The sequence below is a fragment of the Rhinolophus ferrumequinum genome, chromosome 11 (genome assembly GCF_004115265.2).
Source record: "Rhinolophus ferrumequinum isolate MPI-CBG mRhiFer1 chromosome 11, mRhiFer1_v1.p, whole genome shotgun sequence".
Lineage (NCBI taxonomy): Eukaryota > Metazoa > Chordata > Mammalia > Chiroptera > Rhinolophidae > Rhinolophus > Rhinolophus ferrumequinum.
In genome coordinates this window covers 71,828,024-71,840,313 of record NC_046294.1, presented here as the reverse complement: position 1 = coordinate 71,840,313, position 12,290 = coordinate 71,828,024, and positions in this window count along the sequence as shown.

Sequence of the window (12,290 nt, the reverse complement as noted above, 5' to 3'; positions counted from 1 at the left end):
TAGTTAATACAGAATGGGGAATATAATCAACAATGTTGTAAAGATCATGTAAGGTGCCAGATGGGCACTGGACTTCTCAGGGGGATCACTTCATCGACTGAGTCCAATGCACTATACACCTGTAGCTGAAGTAGAATAATACTGAATGTCAACTATAACTAAATATATAGGTATATATAGTCACAGGATGCGGAGTACAACATAGGGAAGATAGTCGATGGTATTGTAACAGCTGTATAATATGTCAGAGAGGTAGTAGCTTGGGGGGGTGGGTTATCACTTTATGAGGGGTTTGAATGTCTATTACGTTGCTTTGTACACCTGAAACTAATAAAAAAAATTTTACAATAGCTTAACATGTTAAATTTTTGTGTACTTTTTTGGAACTTGTCTTTAAATTTTAGATTATATGTCCTCTTATCTTAAGTGTACAGTTAGCACTTAGCTTATTGATGATTACATGATGTCTTACAGTTTTCAATAATATTTTTTTATGCAAACGTCACACACTAAAACAAACCCTAATGTTTGGTATCTTTAAAAATAAAGCATGTCGGGCCAGCACGGTGGCTCAGGCGGTTGGAGTTCCATGCTCCTAACTCCAAAGGCTGCCGGTTCGATTCCCACATGGGCCAGTGAGCTCTCAACCACAAGGTCGCTGGTTCAACTCCTCAAGTCCTGCAAGGGATGGTGGCTGGATTGGAGCTGAGCTGCGCCCTCCACAACTAGATTGAAGGACAACAACTTGGAGCTGATGGGCCCTGGAGAAACACACTGTTTCCTAATATAGCCCAAATAAAATAAATAAATGAATGAATAAATAAATAAAGTAAGTAAACCATTATATCTATATCTTTTAAAAATGGGGTTGTAGTTAATGGAAAATATTGTACATTGGTTCAATTTCAGTGTAAGCCAGTTAAAATTAAACTGAAATTACAAATTCAGTTCCTCAATGGTGCAAGCCATGTTTCAAGGGCTCAGAAGCCCAGGTGGTTAGTGGTCACCAAATTTGACACAATAACCTGATAGAATACTTGCTTGGTCCTGGCTTGCTTTTGAACCCCAACTTTGACCTTCGGTCTGCTATGCATTAGACTCTTTATCCTTCCTGGTGCACATCAGCTCAGACTCATCTCGCCCTCCTTCACTGCTCTCTACTAAATCAGACCATCCTGCTTTAGTGTCAGCTTTTTGGTCCCATCCTCTGGCTTAGCTACTTGGTTAGTGCTTCTCCCAGTCCAGCCTGACTCCCCAGCCAGGGGGTGGGAGTAGGATGGGGCAAATATTAGTAAGAAGGAAACAAAGGTCAAAATGAATGAGGAGGCTGTAAAAAGCAAGTAGCAACTCTAAATAATTTTTAGAAGTCACACAAATAAGTCAACATTCTAATTTTCAAAAAAGGAAAGAAAGGAAATTCTGCAGACAGTTCAGAGTAAATACATTTAATAGCCATCTTCAGCAAGATTCTATTATGAATTAGTCAAAGGGTGGTACATAAGCTTTTAGAAAATAAAAAACTGATTGCTGTGTGATAACTTGCAATCATAAGGAACAATCTGTGCCTGACACATCCACTTCCTGTTTTGATAAACTGTTGAGACTGATGGTAACACTGCAGATGTTTGAATTTCAACAAAGCCCTTGGCAACACCTCTCACAATATCTCTGGCAAAATGGATAGAAACTGGCTGGATGATGGCATAAGCGGCATTGATTTGTATCTGTTCAATCCAACTGGATGTCTATGAAACCGATTTCTTTTCTCCCTGCAGGTTTTGATGATGTCTCTAAAGAGATGATGCTTCAGGCTCTGATCTCAAATTTGTCCTTCACAATATGTTAGTGAACATAATTAAGAATAGATTGGATGAAGATACTACTCATCATTTTTACAAGAGGCAGAAATCCAGGATTGATTGCCAGTAAAAGAGAGAATAGACTTAAAAATCAAGGTCTCAACAGGTGAGATTTGTGGTTTGAACTGACCTCACCAAGGCATAAAATAGCTTTAGAATTGCAGAGACGAATGAATGAAAACAAAAAAATAAAATAAATAAAAAATAATAAAAGAAAGAATAGAATTGCAGAGACAGGCGTGTTCTGTAGTGTAAGCTGTGAGAGCCAGGCCATAGGAGCATGGGGTAGGGTGGAGTGGGGTGGGGTAGGGTGTGAGGAGTACATTTAGTTCCAGGACAGTGGGTCATGGTAACAACAGTCTCCAGTTACTCTAATTACTGGAACTGTAGACCCATGCAAATCCCTTCTCCTGGGAAGCACCCTGGGTGGCTTCCCCTTCTTCCTGTGGCCTGTAAAGATCTCACTGATCTGGCATTGCCGCCTTGTGGCCTCTGCCCCTGCTGGTGGGTGTTGGCTGCTGCCGTTGCTGCCACCTCTCCCTGGGCACAGTACCAGCAGCTCTCTGTGGCATTGTCACATTACTGCACCCAGGTTGTGGGAAGAAATCTGCTCCTACTAGAGTTAACAAGCACTCCGTTCCACTGTACCATGTCAAAGAATGATCTTCAAATATAAAGCAATGTTTTCTTCCTGAGGAAGAGTTTCTACTCCAGTGAACAGAAATGGAAGCTACAGGAATCTGCAACTTTACAGCTGCTTTGCCAGTCTCTCCACATTGCCCAAAATGTTAACACTGGAGTGCTGTAGGGCTCTTCTCATCAGCACTTACACTCGTCATCCTAAGATCTTTATGAGTTGACAGCCCACTAATTTATATCTCCAGTCCATACTCTACCCTGAGGTTTGTTTATTTCCCTTTTTAGTATTTCTCAGTATAGTATGCTAGCACATGCCTGTATACCACCGGGCAGAGTATATATCATTTATTCAGTTAGTCTTTGCTACAAAATAAGTCTGATGAGAACAAGGATTGTGTAACCACAATACATAGAAGAGTGCCTGGCACATAGTAGACACTTAATAAATATTTGACAGTGAATGAATGAATGACATTTTTAGTTCAATATGAAGAACTTTTTAACACAGAAATTTTCAAAAACGGAAAGACCTTCCTCCAAAGGCACTGAGTTTCCTATGAATGGAGATATCTGCTTCTCAGGATATTGGGCAACACATTCAACTACTAATCGAAAGCAAGGAGGAAACCAGAAAAGAATCGATATTTGCATGAAATGTGACTATTACAGGATTAAAGATATAAATGTGGTTGGATTTTTCACAAGCACAACTGATTACTAATTTCTCTCTCCATTCCTCCGTTCTCGTCCCATTTGTGTGATACTTCTCTCTACCTCTTCCTCTCTCGTTCTCTTTCTCTCTTCCTCTCTCTGCAATCTTTCTTTTTTCTTTCTTCTTCTTCTCTCCTCTCTCTCTCTCTCACACACGCACACACACCCACACCCCATGCATATCTTGTGTAAACTGGATGCTGCTGCCTGGAGTCCCTCTTCCTTCGTCGCTTGAGATCTAGATGGCATTGAGCCCAAATTTCATGGCCTGGGATGTCCAAGATTTCTGTGAATTTCTGAAATTTATGTAGTCTCGTGATCTCCTGTGCCTTAAGAATCCTGCATCTACACATGCTATCTCTGTCCAAGCCGCACCAATAATCATGTCAAATCCAGCCTTTTCATCATTTTCCACTAACCAAAGTAACACAGGACTTTGCAGAATGGACCAGTAGGTCCATTACATCACCTACGACCCATAATGACTCGGGCATTTCTATGAAGTCCTGTGCAGACTCTTCCTCCAGGCCTCCACCCAGCTTCTTTCTCCTACCTCTTCCCTCCTCTCCCCTCCCTCTCTTTCCCTCTCTTCTCATCCCCTCAACTTCCCCCTTTTCTCATCTTTCCCCTCACACTAAAGAGCACCAATTCCTTTCTTCTGTAAAGCACTAACCAAATTGACACCCAGGCTTTGGTCCACCAGTCACCCACACATTTACCTATCTAAATGTCTTTATTCCAAACAAAAATGATCTCTATCTAGGAAGAGCCGTGGTGTAAAGCGTCAATTGTTTGTTACACCTACAACATATTTAGAGCTCTTACTATATGCCAGACCTTAGTAGTGTTTCATTTTAACCCTTTAGCTAGAATTGACACTAAGGAAACTAATGCTGGTATTAATCCATATAGGGTAAGTGAATTCTTGTTTAGAACACTTAGAAAATTACACATTGAAATGATCTGACCATTTAACTTTCTGAGTAAACAGGAGTTGACTTACTATTCCTATAGATGGGAATAAAATCAATTCTCTTCCCCCCCAGGTGAGCCATCTTTTTCTTTTTTAAAAAAGAAGGTGTTTATTATCTTTTCTGATTATAACATCAATAGGCACACACTCCTCAACTCAGAATATACAATTAGGATAGTGATTATGATAGCTAATATTTTTTGAGGAGTTAATACGTGCTCTACATATTTCTAAGAACTTTACATATAGCACTATGAACTATCATTGCCTCCATTTGCCACTGATGAATCTGACAGGTACAGAGAAGTTACATTTGTTTCTCCAGATCACACAACTGGAAAATAATGACAACAAATAATCACGTCATGTAGAGCCAATCGTCATTTCAGTGAATATTTCCCCCACTTTTCCTTATAAATGCTTTAAATGAGATATTAAATCACTGTTTTGTAACCTGCATTTTTAACTTAATAATGTTGCATGGTAGCTGTGCATGAAAATAAACACAGGTCTACACGATTATTTTTATGATTACACAGTGTTCCGCTATGTGACGATGAATGTTTTATTCATTCATTTTCTGTTCACTTGTCTGACATTTTACCTTGGCACAAATTTCAAGAAACATTGTCACCAAGTCCAAGAGTACACCTCAGGTTACTTTCATATAGAGACTAAGAGATCATTTTTTGTATGTATTCCTTCTTTATATTACATTTCTAGACTGAACATTAATAACAACGTTTATGATTAGGTGTTTTCCCATTAGAGCAAAGACGGACCTTTCTGTGTTTTCTTTTCAAATCAAATAACTATCAGTTTTTTCAAAAATAAACATATAAATATATTTCTCCGTGGGGTCACTGGGCTTCTTCTCATAGTTTGTTACACTTGAACAGTGAACTTTTGTTTAATGGTGTTGTTAGCTCCTTCTAGTGGTAAGAAAGCAAAACCTGGCCATGATGGTTCAGGTTTGCTGGGTTTTTTTGTCTGTTTTTTAAGTAAGAAAAACATAAACAAAATTTAGAGCTTCGTGGCATTTTTACTTTTCTTTGCTTTTGTTCATATAGCCACAAAGACTATGAAACTCCGAAAAAGAAACTAAAATATTTCAAGTCAATTCAGAGCATAATTTCATCATAAGTATGAAACCATGTGTTATAGTTTAGTTATAAAAGGTCAAGATATTTCAGGAAATTTTAGGGTTTTTTCATGTAACTTTTCACAATGTCTCAGACTTTGAAACAGCTACTTAAACTGTAATCGTCAATGTGGTTAATTACTTTTTATATCGCTCAGCATTATACTGATTATGTTTGGACACAACTGCTAACAATGTAATATTGTGCTAAATCACTTCCATCTGGCAACAAGAATAGAAGATGTCACATTGCACAAAGGAAAAAAATATGGCCCTATTAAGACTGCAAAGTACTGAAGAAGAATTATTCTGTTTCTTCCAATAGCATTCCTTGCACTGGACAGTACAACTGCAGTATGGTGGGATGGTTTAAAACACCATTATGAAGGTTTTCTTTTCTACATGGTTCAGAACTCTGGACATAATTAGTCTGACATTTCCTTTGTATGAGAAGTCTTCCTAAGTTTATTCGAGTTGCTTAGGATATTAAAAATGTTATAGAGGGTTTTATTGCTCTGAGAATAGGATCTAGTAGGGTCATGACCACGAGTAGATTTGAGTATCAGATAAATTTCATCTGCCTCTAGCTGTGTCCCTTCTTTTTCCAGAATATTCTTCCCCACCAGAAGCTCAGGTAACCTCTCATTCCCTTTTACACCACGGGAAGCAGTGAGAGGACAGGACACATGAGAAGTTCCTCTAATGTTGGCTCAAAACACGCTCTTCGAAGCAGGAAACATGGTAGCTACATATACCAGAGGGAATCATGCAATCTTCCCATTTCCTTTCTGGAAGGCAGCTTTTGATAGAAAAGGCAATTGTTGCTATGCAGAAGTAGCTCATTTTTATTACTGATATTGAGGATCTTTCTCTGTATTCCAGAACTCATCTATTCACCTAGCCATTCAACAATATTTACTAAGGGCCCTATTCTAGAGACTAGGGATACAGTCATGAACCAAACAGGCAAAGTCCTGTTCTCAGTGAGCTTCACTGTCGTTGAGGAAACAGACAATGCACAAATAAACAAGTAGTTGACGTGCTCTGAAAGAAAAGAGAGCAGGGTAGGAGGTAGAGGGCCGTGATTATTCTAGAGAAATGGTTGGGGAAGCCCTTCTGAGGATATCCAATATTTGAGCTAGACCTGAAATAAGAGGGTGGGCCACACTAGAAGGTCTTGGGGATGGGCTGGGCAGAGGGACAGCAGGCCAAGATGTCAGCAGGGCGCATGAGCCCAGGGCTCTGGAGGAATGGGAAGACTGCGTGGAGGCAGCCAGGGCTGAGTCAGGAGGCTGAGCACAGGAAGGGGGTGGACGGGAGTAAGAAAGGTCATGAAAAGATGTTTACATTTTATTTTTATTTCATTGATAATTCATTTTTTATAATGAGATATTCTACAAGGCAAAGTGAATAGTATAAGATAATCTCCAAAAAAAAACCAAAAAAAAAACAAAAACCTTGATGACTAGAAATTTTAGAAATTTGGGACAATCAACACAAAAATAAATGACAAACACCACACTGTATTATTCTCCTATTTCTTCCAGTAGCGTTTCTTGCACTGGACAGTACAACGGGTCAGTCCGCGCAGTATGGTGAGACCGTTTAAAACACCGTTATGAAGGTTTCCTTTTCTACAAGCTTCAGAACTCTGGACATAATTCATCTGGCATTTCCTTCATATGGGAAGACTTCCTAAGTTTATTCTAGTTGCGTAGGACATTAAAAATGTTGTAGAGGATAATAGTGGTCCTGTGTAGCTAAATGGTCATTAAATTGACCCTATAAATGCACCTTATAGCTTCCCCACACCAAGGCCTCTTCTGGATAATGTCATTAATTCAGTCAACAAGTACATTCTGAACATGTACTTCCTTCTAAGATTTACAGAGTGATGGGAATATAGTACATGGAGTATAGTATGGGGAGAAAGAAAGACAAGAAATAAATCATTCAAATACATCTAGATTTGCAGTGTGGTGAGTGTCGTAGAAAAGACGACAGGGTGATGTGAGAGAAAATGACAGGAGAGCTTGGGAGGGACATTCCTTGGGCCCTTGTCAATCTGCTCTGACAAAGTTGCATCTGAGCTGAGACACGAAGGAGGACTAAATTGGGCATAATCGGAAGACAAGCTTCTAGGATGAGGGCACAACATGTGCTGGGCCCTTGAGTGTGAAAGACCTTGATATATCTGAGGAGGTGTGGCTGGAGTGTAACGAATCAGGGGAAAGTAGCAGCAGAAGAGGTTGGGCAGGGTTTTTCAGGCTCAGCTCTGTTGACATTTTGGGCTAGACCACTCTTGGTTGAGGAGGCTGTCCTGAGCATTGCAGGATGTTTAGCATGAGATACCTTTACCCATGAGATACCGGTAACACTCCCTCCTCACTCCAGTGTAACAAGCTCCAGACATTACTAAATGTCCCCTGGGGGGCAACATCACCCCCGATTGAGAAGGGCTTGGCTAGAGGCTCAGGCAGTGGGTTGGAGGCCATGGTAAGGAAGGTGCCTGAGCTTCATTCTGGGTCCAGTGGGAAGCCACGGAAAGTTCCAAATAGGAAAATTACATGATTCCAGTTGTTATCTTTGAACATTCCCTTCCAAGGTTATCAAAAACTGTGATCACTACCATTTTATAGAATGAGCCAATTCCAGTTTATTCTTGCTTGTGCTTCTCTGCATCCATATCTCACCGTAGGTCCACTCCCTGGAGTAACTTTTGCTGGTTCCGACAACTGCCACCACTGGCGTAGCTTTAAGTGGGCATATTGGGAAGAGCATGGACTGAAACACACTTTACTCTCTATAAAGTGGAAATATTACCCATCTCATAGGGCTGCTGAGAATAATAAGTGCCTGGCACAGTGTCTGGGCACAATGGAACTCTGTAAATCTCAGAAGGAAGGAGAACAAAATACCTCTTGTGAGAGACATGGAGGTGTGTCCCTCAGATCTTCCTTCAGGAAAAATCTTGCTGTCCAGCTGCCAAGAATGCGGTTAGCTGACAGCCTCCAGCTGTTACTGCCGTCAGGCTCTGAGACATTTTAGCAGAGGTCATGGTCTTCCTTGGAGGGGCCCAAGCGCCTGGATATTTCTGCCAAATGCAGAACTCCTTTGATAGGCAACCTTGTTCCAGCGCCCTCTGGTGGGTAGGCAGAGACTTAGATCGGCAATGTGGTGCGAGGCTCTCCTGGCCAATAGGGACGCTCTTGCACTCCTAACTCTGTCTCAGCATCTGCTTCACAGAGGACCCAGGTAGTCACACCTCTCTATCAGTTTGCTTTGCCCAACTTCAATGTCACTTTCTTTGCAGTTTTTAGGAAACGCTTGGTTAGCTGCTCCTTCCTATATGTCCCCACAAAACTTTGTTTATACCTCTGTTACAGAAAAGGGGAAGGATACTAGTATTTATTGAACACCTAACTGGTGGGCAGGGAACTGTACTAAATCATATATATATATATATATATATATATATATATATATATATATATATATATATACACCCTGAATTTTCACACTAGCCTGGAATCACTATAAAACAATGCATTTCATATATTGTATTGTATTGTACTTAATCTGATTGCACTTCTAATTTTTGAGAGTGGAAATGCCTTATTTGTTTTCATAGACAGACACAATGCCCAGTTCTATGTAATATACGTGTGGTAAATGCTTAAATGAATAAGTGAATAATGGCTAGATCAGACTTACTACTAGGTGAAAAGATGTATTTTTCTTAGGATTTTTATTAAGATATAGCTAACATACAATAATATATTCGTTTCAGGTACACACAACAATTATTCGACATTTATATACCGACAAAAGGTATATTTTTAATAATTGTTAAAATGCATGGGAATGTGACTAACACAGGAACAGATGTAGCACAGCTGCTCTGATGATGTTAAATGCTAGGATTAAATAAAATAGAAAAACCTCTGTGTCCCATGGAGGCCATAATGAGATTTGCAGCTCGGACTTCAGATTTAAAAACACTGTCATTTAGAATAAGAAAAAAAGCCAGGTCAGCTAGGTCTAAGGCCAAATGGAGAAAGAGATCGGCTTAAGGATCAAAATGCCAGAGCTAGGTGACTTGCAGAAAACTTCTCTGGGAGTCAAAAAGCAAATATGACTGTAGAGACAGACTTTCTGCATCAGCTAGAGCAGAACAGGAAATGGAGTAACTGCAGTGGTGGAGATGTTGTCTCTGCTATAGGAAATTCTGGTTGTTGTTTGACAAGTAGTTTAGTGTATTATCTTTATTTTTGGCTCCCAGGTTTGAGACATCTGAACTAAATCAATTTCTGAGGGCTACACTACCACTGTAGGGCTTAGGGCTTAGCTGTCCCCCATTTCATTGGACTGAAAAATTGGGGAGTTGGAATAGAACTAGTACTACCTACGATTACCTATATAGAGACAATCTTGTAACTCTCTAACCCCTAGCATTCTAGACAGTTACTGGGGAAGAAGGGGCAGCCGTGAGGAGCTGGATCAGGGAGATTCTGATATGTGCGGTTGGTGAGATCCTGCTTTCCTCTGGACTGCTTTGATACTGTGAAGATTTGCTGCACAAATCCAAGTAAACATCGCCACCTAGTGGCAACTCACTTGAACTTACCATCCGTCCATCTATCCATCCATTAATCTATCCATCCAATATTTGTAACTTGTCTACTATGTGCCAAATACTGTTTAACAGCAGTGAACAAGAGAGACTCTAAGTCTCAGCCTTAGTGAGACTTACATTCTAATGGGGGATATGTCTGCCCAAGCCCCACAGTGTAGTGTAGCTCTCAGCAATTGATTTAGTTCAGACGTCTCAAACTAGGAAGCCAAAAGTAAAGACAATACACTGAGCTACTGGTTCACTTTTTAGGTTAAGTAAAAAATTTCTTTTAATACAGAACATATGGACACATTAAATATTGGGTAAAGCAGCTTATGAGTGAGCCAGCTTGAAAGGTCCTTTTGTATGGTATTTTTGAACTACTTTATACTAACTACATCAAGCACTTTCCTCTTCCTCAATTTTTTAAATTTCTAAGACCATATGCTAATTTTTAATGTGCTCAAATGGTTTTCTTATGTTATTAAACATCATGGGGAAAATATAATAAACTATAAATAAAACATTTTATTACTAATGAACATGACATTTTAAAAGTCTTCTATTCTTACAGTAAAGAGTCTCACTTCGTTTTTGTTTGTTTGTTTGTTTATTGGGGAACAGTGTTTTCTCCAGGGCCCATCAGCTTCAAGTCGTTGTCCTTCAATCTAGTTGTGGAGGGTACAGCTCACTGGCCCATGTGGGAATTGAACCGGCAACCTTGTTGTTAAGAGCTCAGTCTCTAACCAACTGAGTCATCTGGCCGCCCCCTGACTTTGTTTTTGATGTTTGACTGCTGACAGCTTTCAAGGCCCACACTTCCCTCTTCTTCTGCCCCACATCTGGGCAAGCTGATAAGAAATCCAGGGCTTCCTCCTTTGGCACTGAAGGGAAGGAAGTTCAAACCATGCAAGCCCTGGTCTGCATTAGAACCCCCATCTCCTCATCACAATTAAAGCAGAGTCAGTCTCCTTTTCCTGCTCTCTCAAGACACTCTTGGACCTATTTGGAAGTTGCCCTGTTTTCCCCACAAAGCCTCATTATGCACTTAATAAACCTTTCCATGCAATCTTGAAAAAGAAGAACAATGCTGGAGGCATTACACAACCTGATTTCAAACTACATTACAAACCTATTGTAATCAAAACAGTATGGTATTGGCATAAAAACAGGCACATAAATCAGTGGAACAGAAAAGAGATCCATACATATATGGTCAATTAATGTATGACAAAGGAGCCAAGAACATGTAATGGGGAAAGGACATGCTCTTCAATAAATGGTGCTGGGAAAACTGAACAGCCACATACAAAAGAATGAAACTGGACAACTATGTCACACCATACATAAAATTAACTCAAAATGAATTAAAGACTTGAATGTAAGACCTGAAATCATAAGAGATCTAGAAGAAAATAGAGGCAGTAAGCTCATTGGTCTTCGCAATGATTTTTTAAAAATCTGACACCAAAAGCAAAAATAAATAAGCGAGACTATGTCAAATTAAAAATCTTCTGCACACCAAAGGAAACCATCAACAGAATGAAAGGGCAACCTACTGAATGGGAGAAAATGTTTGCAAATTGTATATTAATAGCCAAAATAACTGATACAACTCAATAGTAAAAAAACAAACAATCTGATTTTAAAATAGGCAGAAGATCTGAATAGATGTTTTTCCAAAGAAGACATACAGATGGTCAACAGGTACATGAAAAGATGCTCAACATCACTAATCATCAGGGAAATGCAAATCAAAACGACAATGAGATAGCCTCACATCTGTTAGAATGGCTATTACAAAAAAGACAAGAAACAACAAATGTTGGTGAGCAAATGGAGAAAAGAAAATCCTTGTGCACTGCTGGTGGGAATGCAAACTGGTGCAGTCACTGTAGAAAACAATATGTAGATTCCTAAAAAAATTAAAAATAGAACTTCCATATCACCCAGCAGTTTCACTTCTGGGTATTTATCCTAAGAAAACAAAAACACTAACTCGAAAACATATGTGCACCCCCCCATGTCCATTATTTACAATAGCCAAGATATGGAAACAACCTAAGTGTCCATCAATGGATGAATGGATAAAGAAATTGCAGTATTTATATACAATGGAATGTCATTCCGCCATAAAAAAGCATGGAATCTTGCCAATTGAGACAATATGGATGGACCTCAACGGCATTACACTAAGTAAGCCCGACAGAGAAAGACAAATAACATATCATCTCACTTATAGTGGAATCTAAGATACGAAACTGAACTCATAGATACAGAAAACAGATTGGTGGTTGCCAGAAGTAGGGGGAGGGGGCGAAATAAGTGAAGAAGGTCATTATGTACAGCATG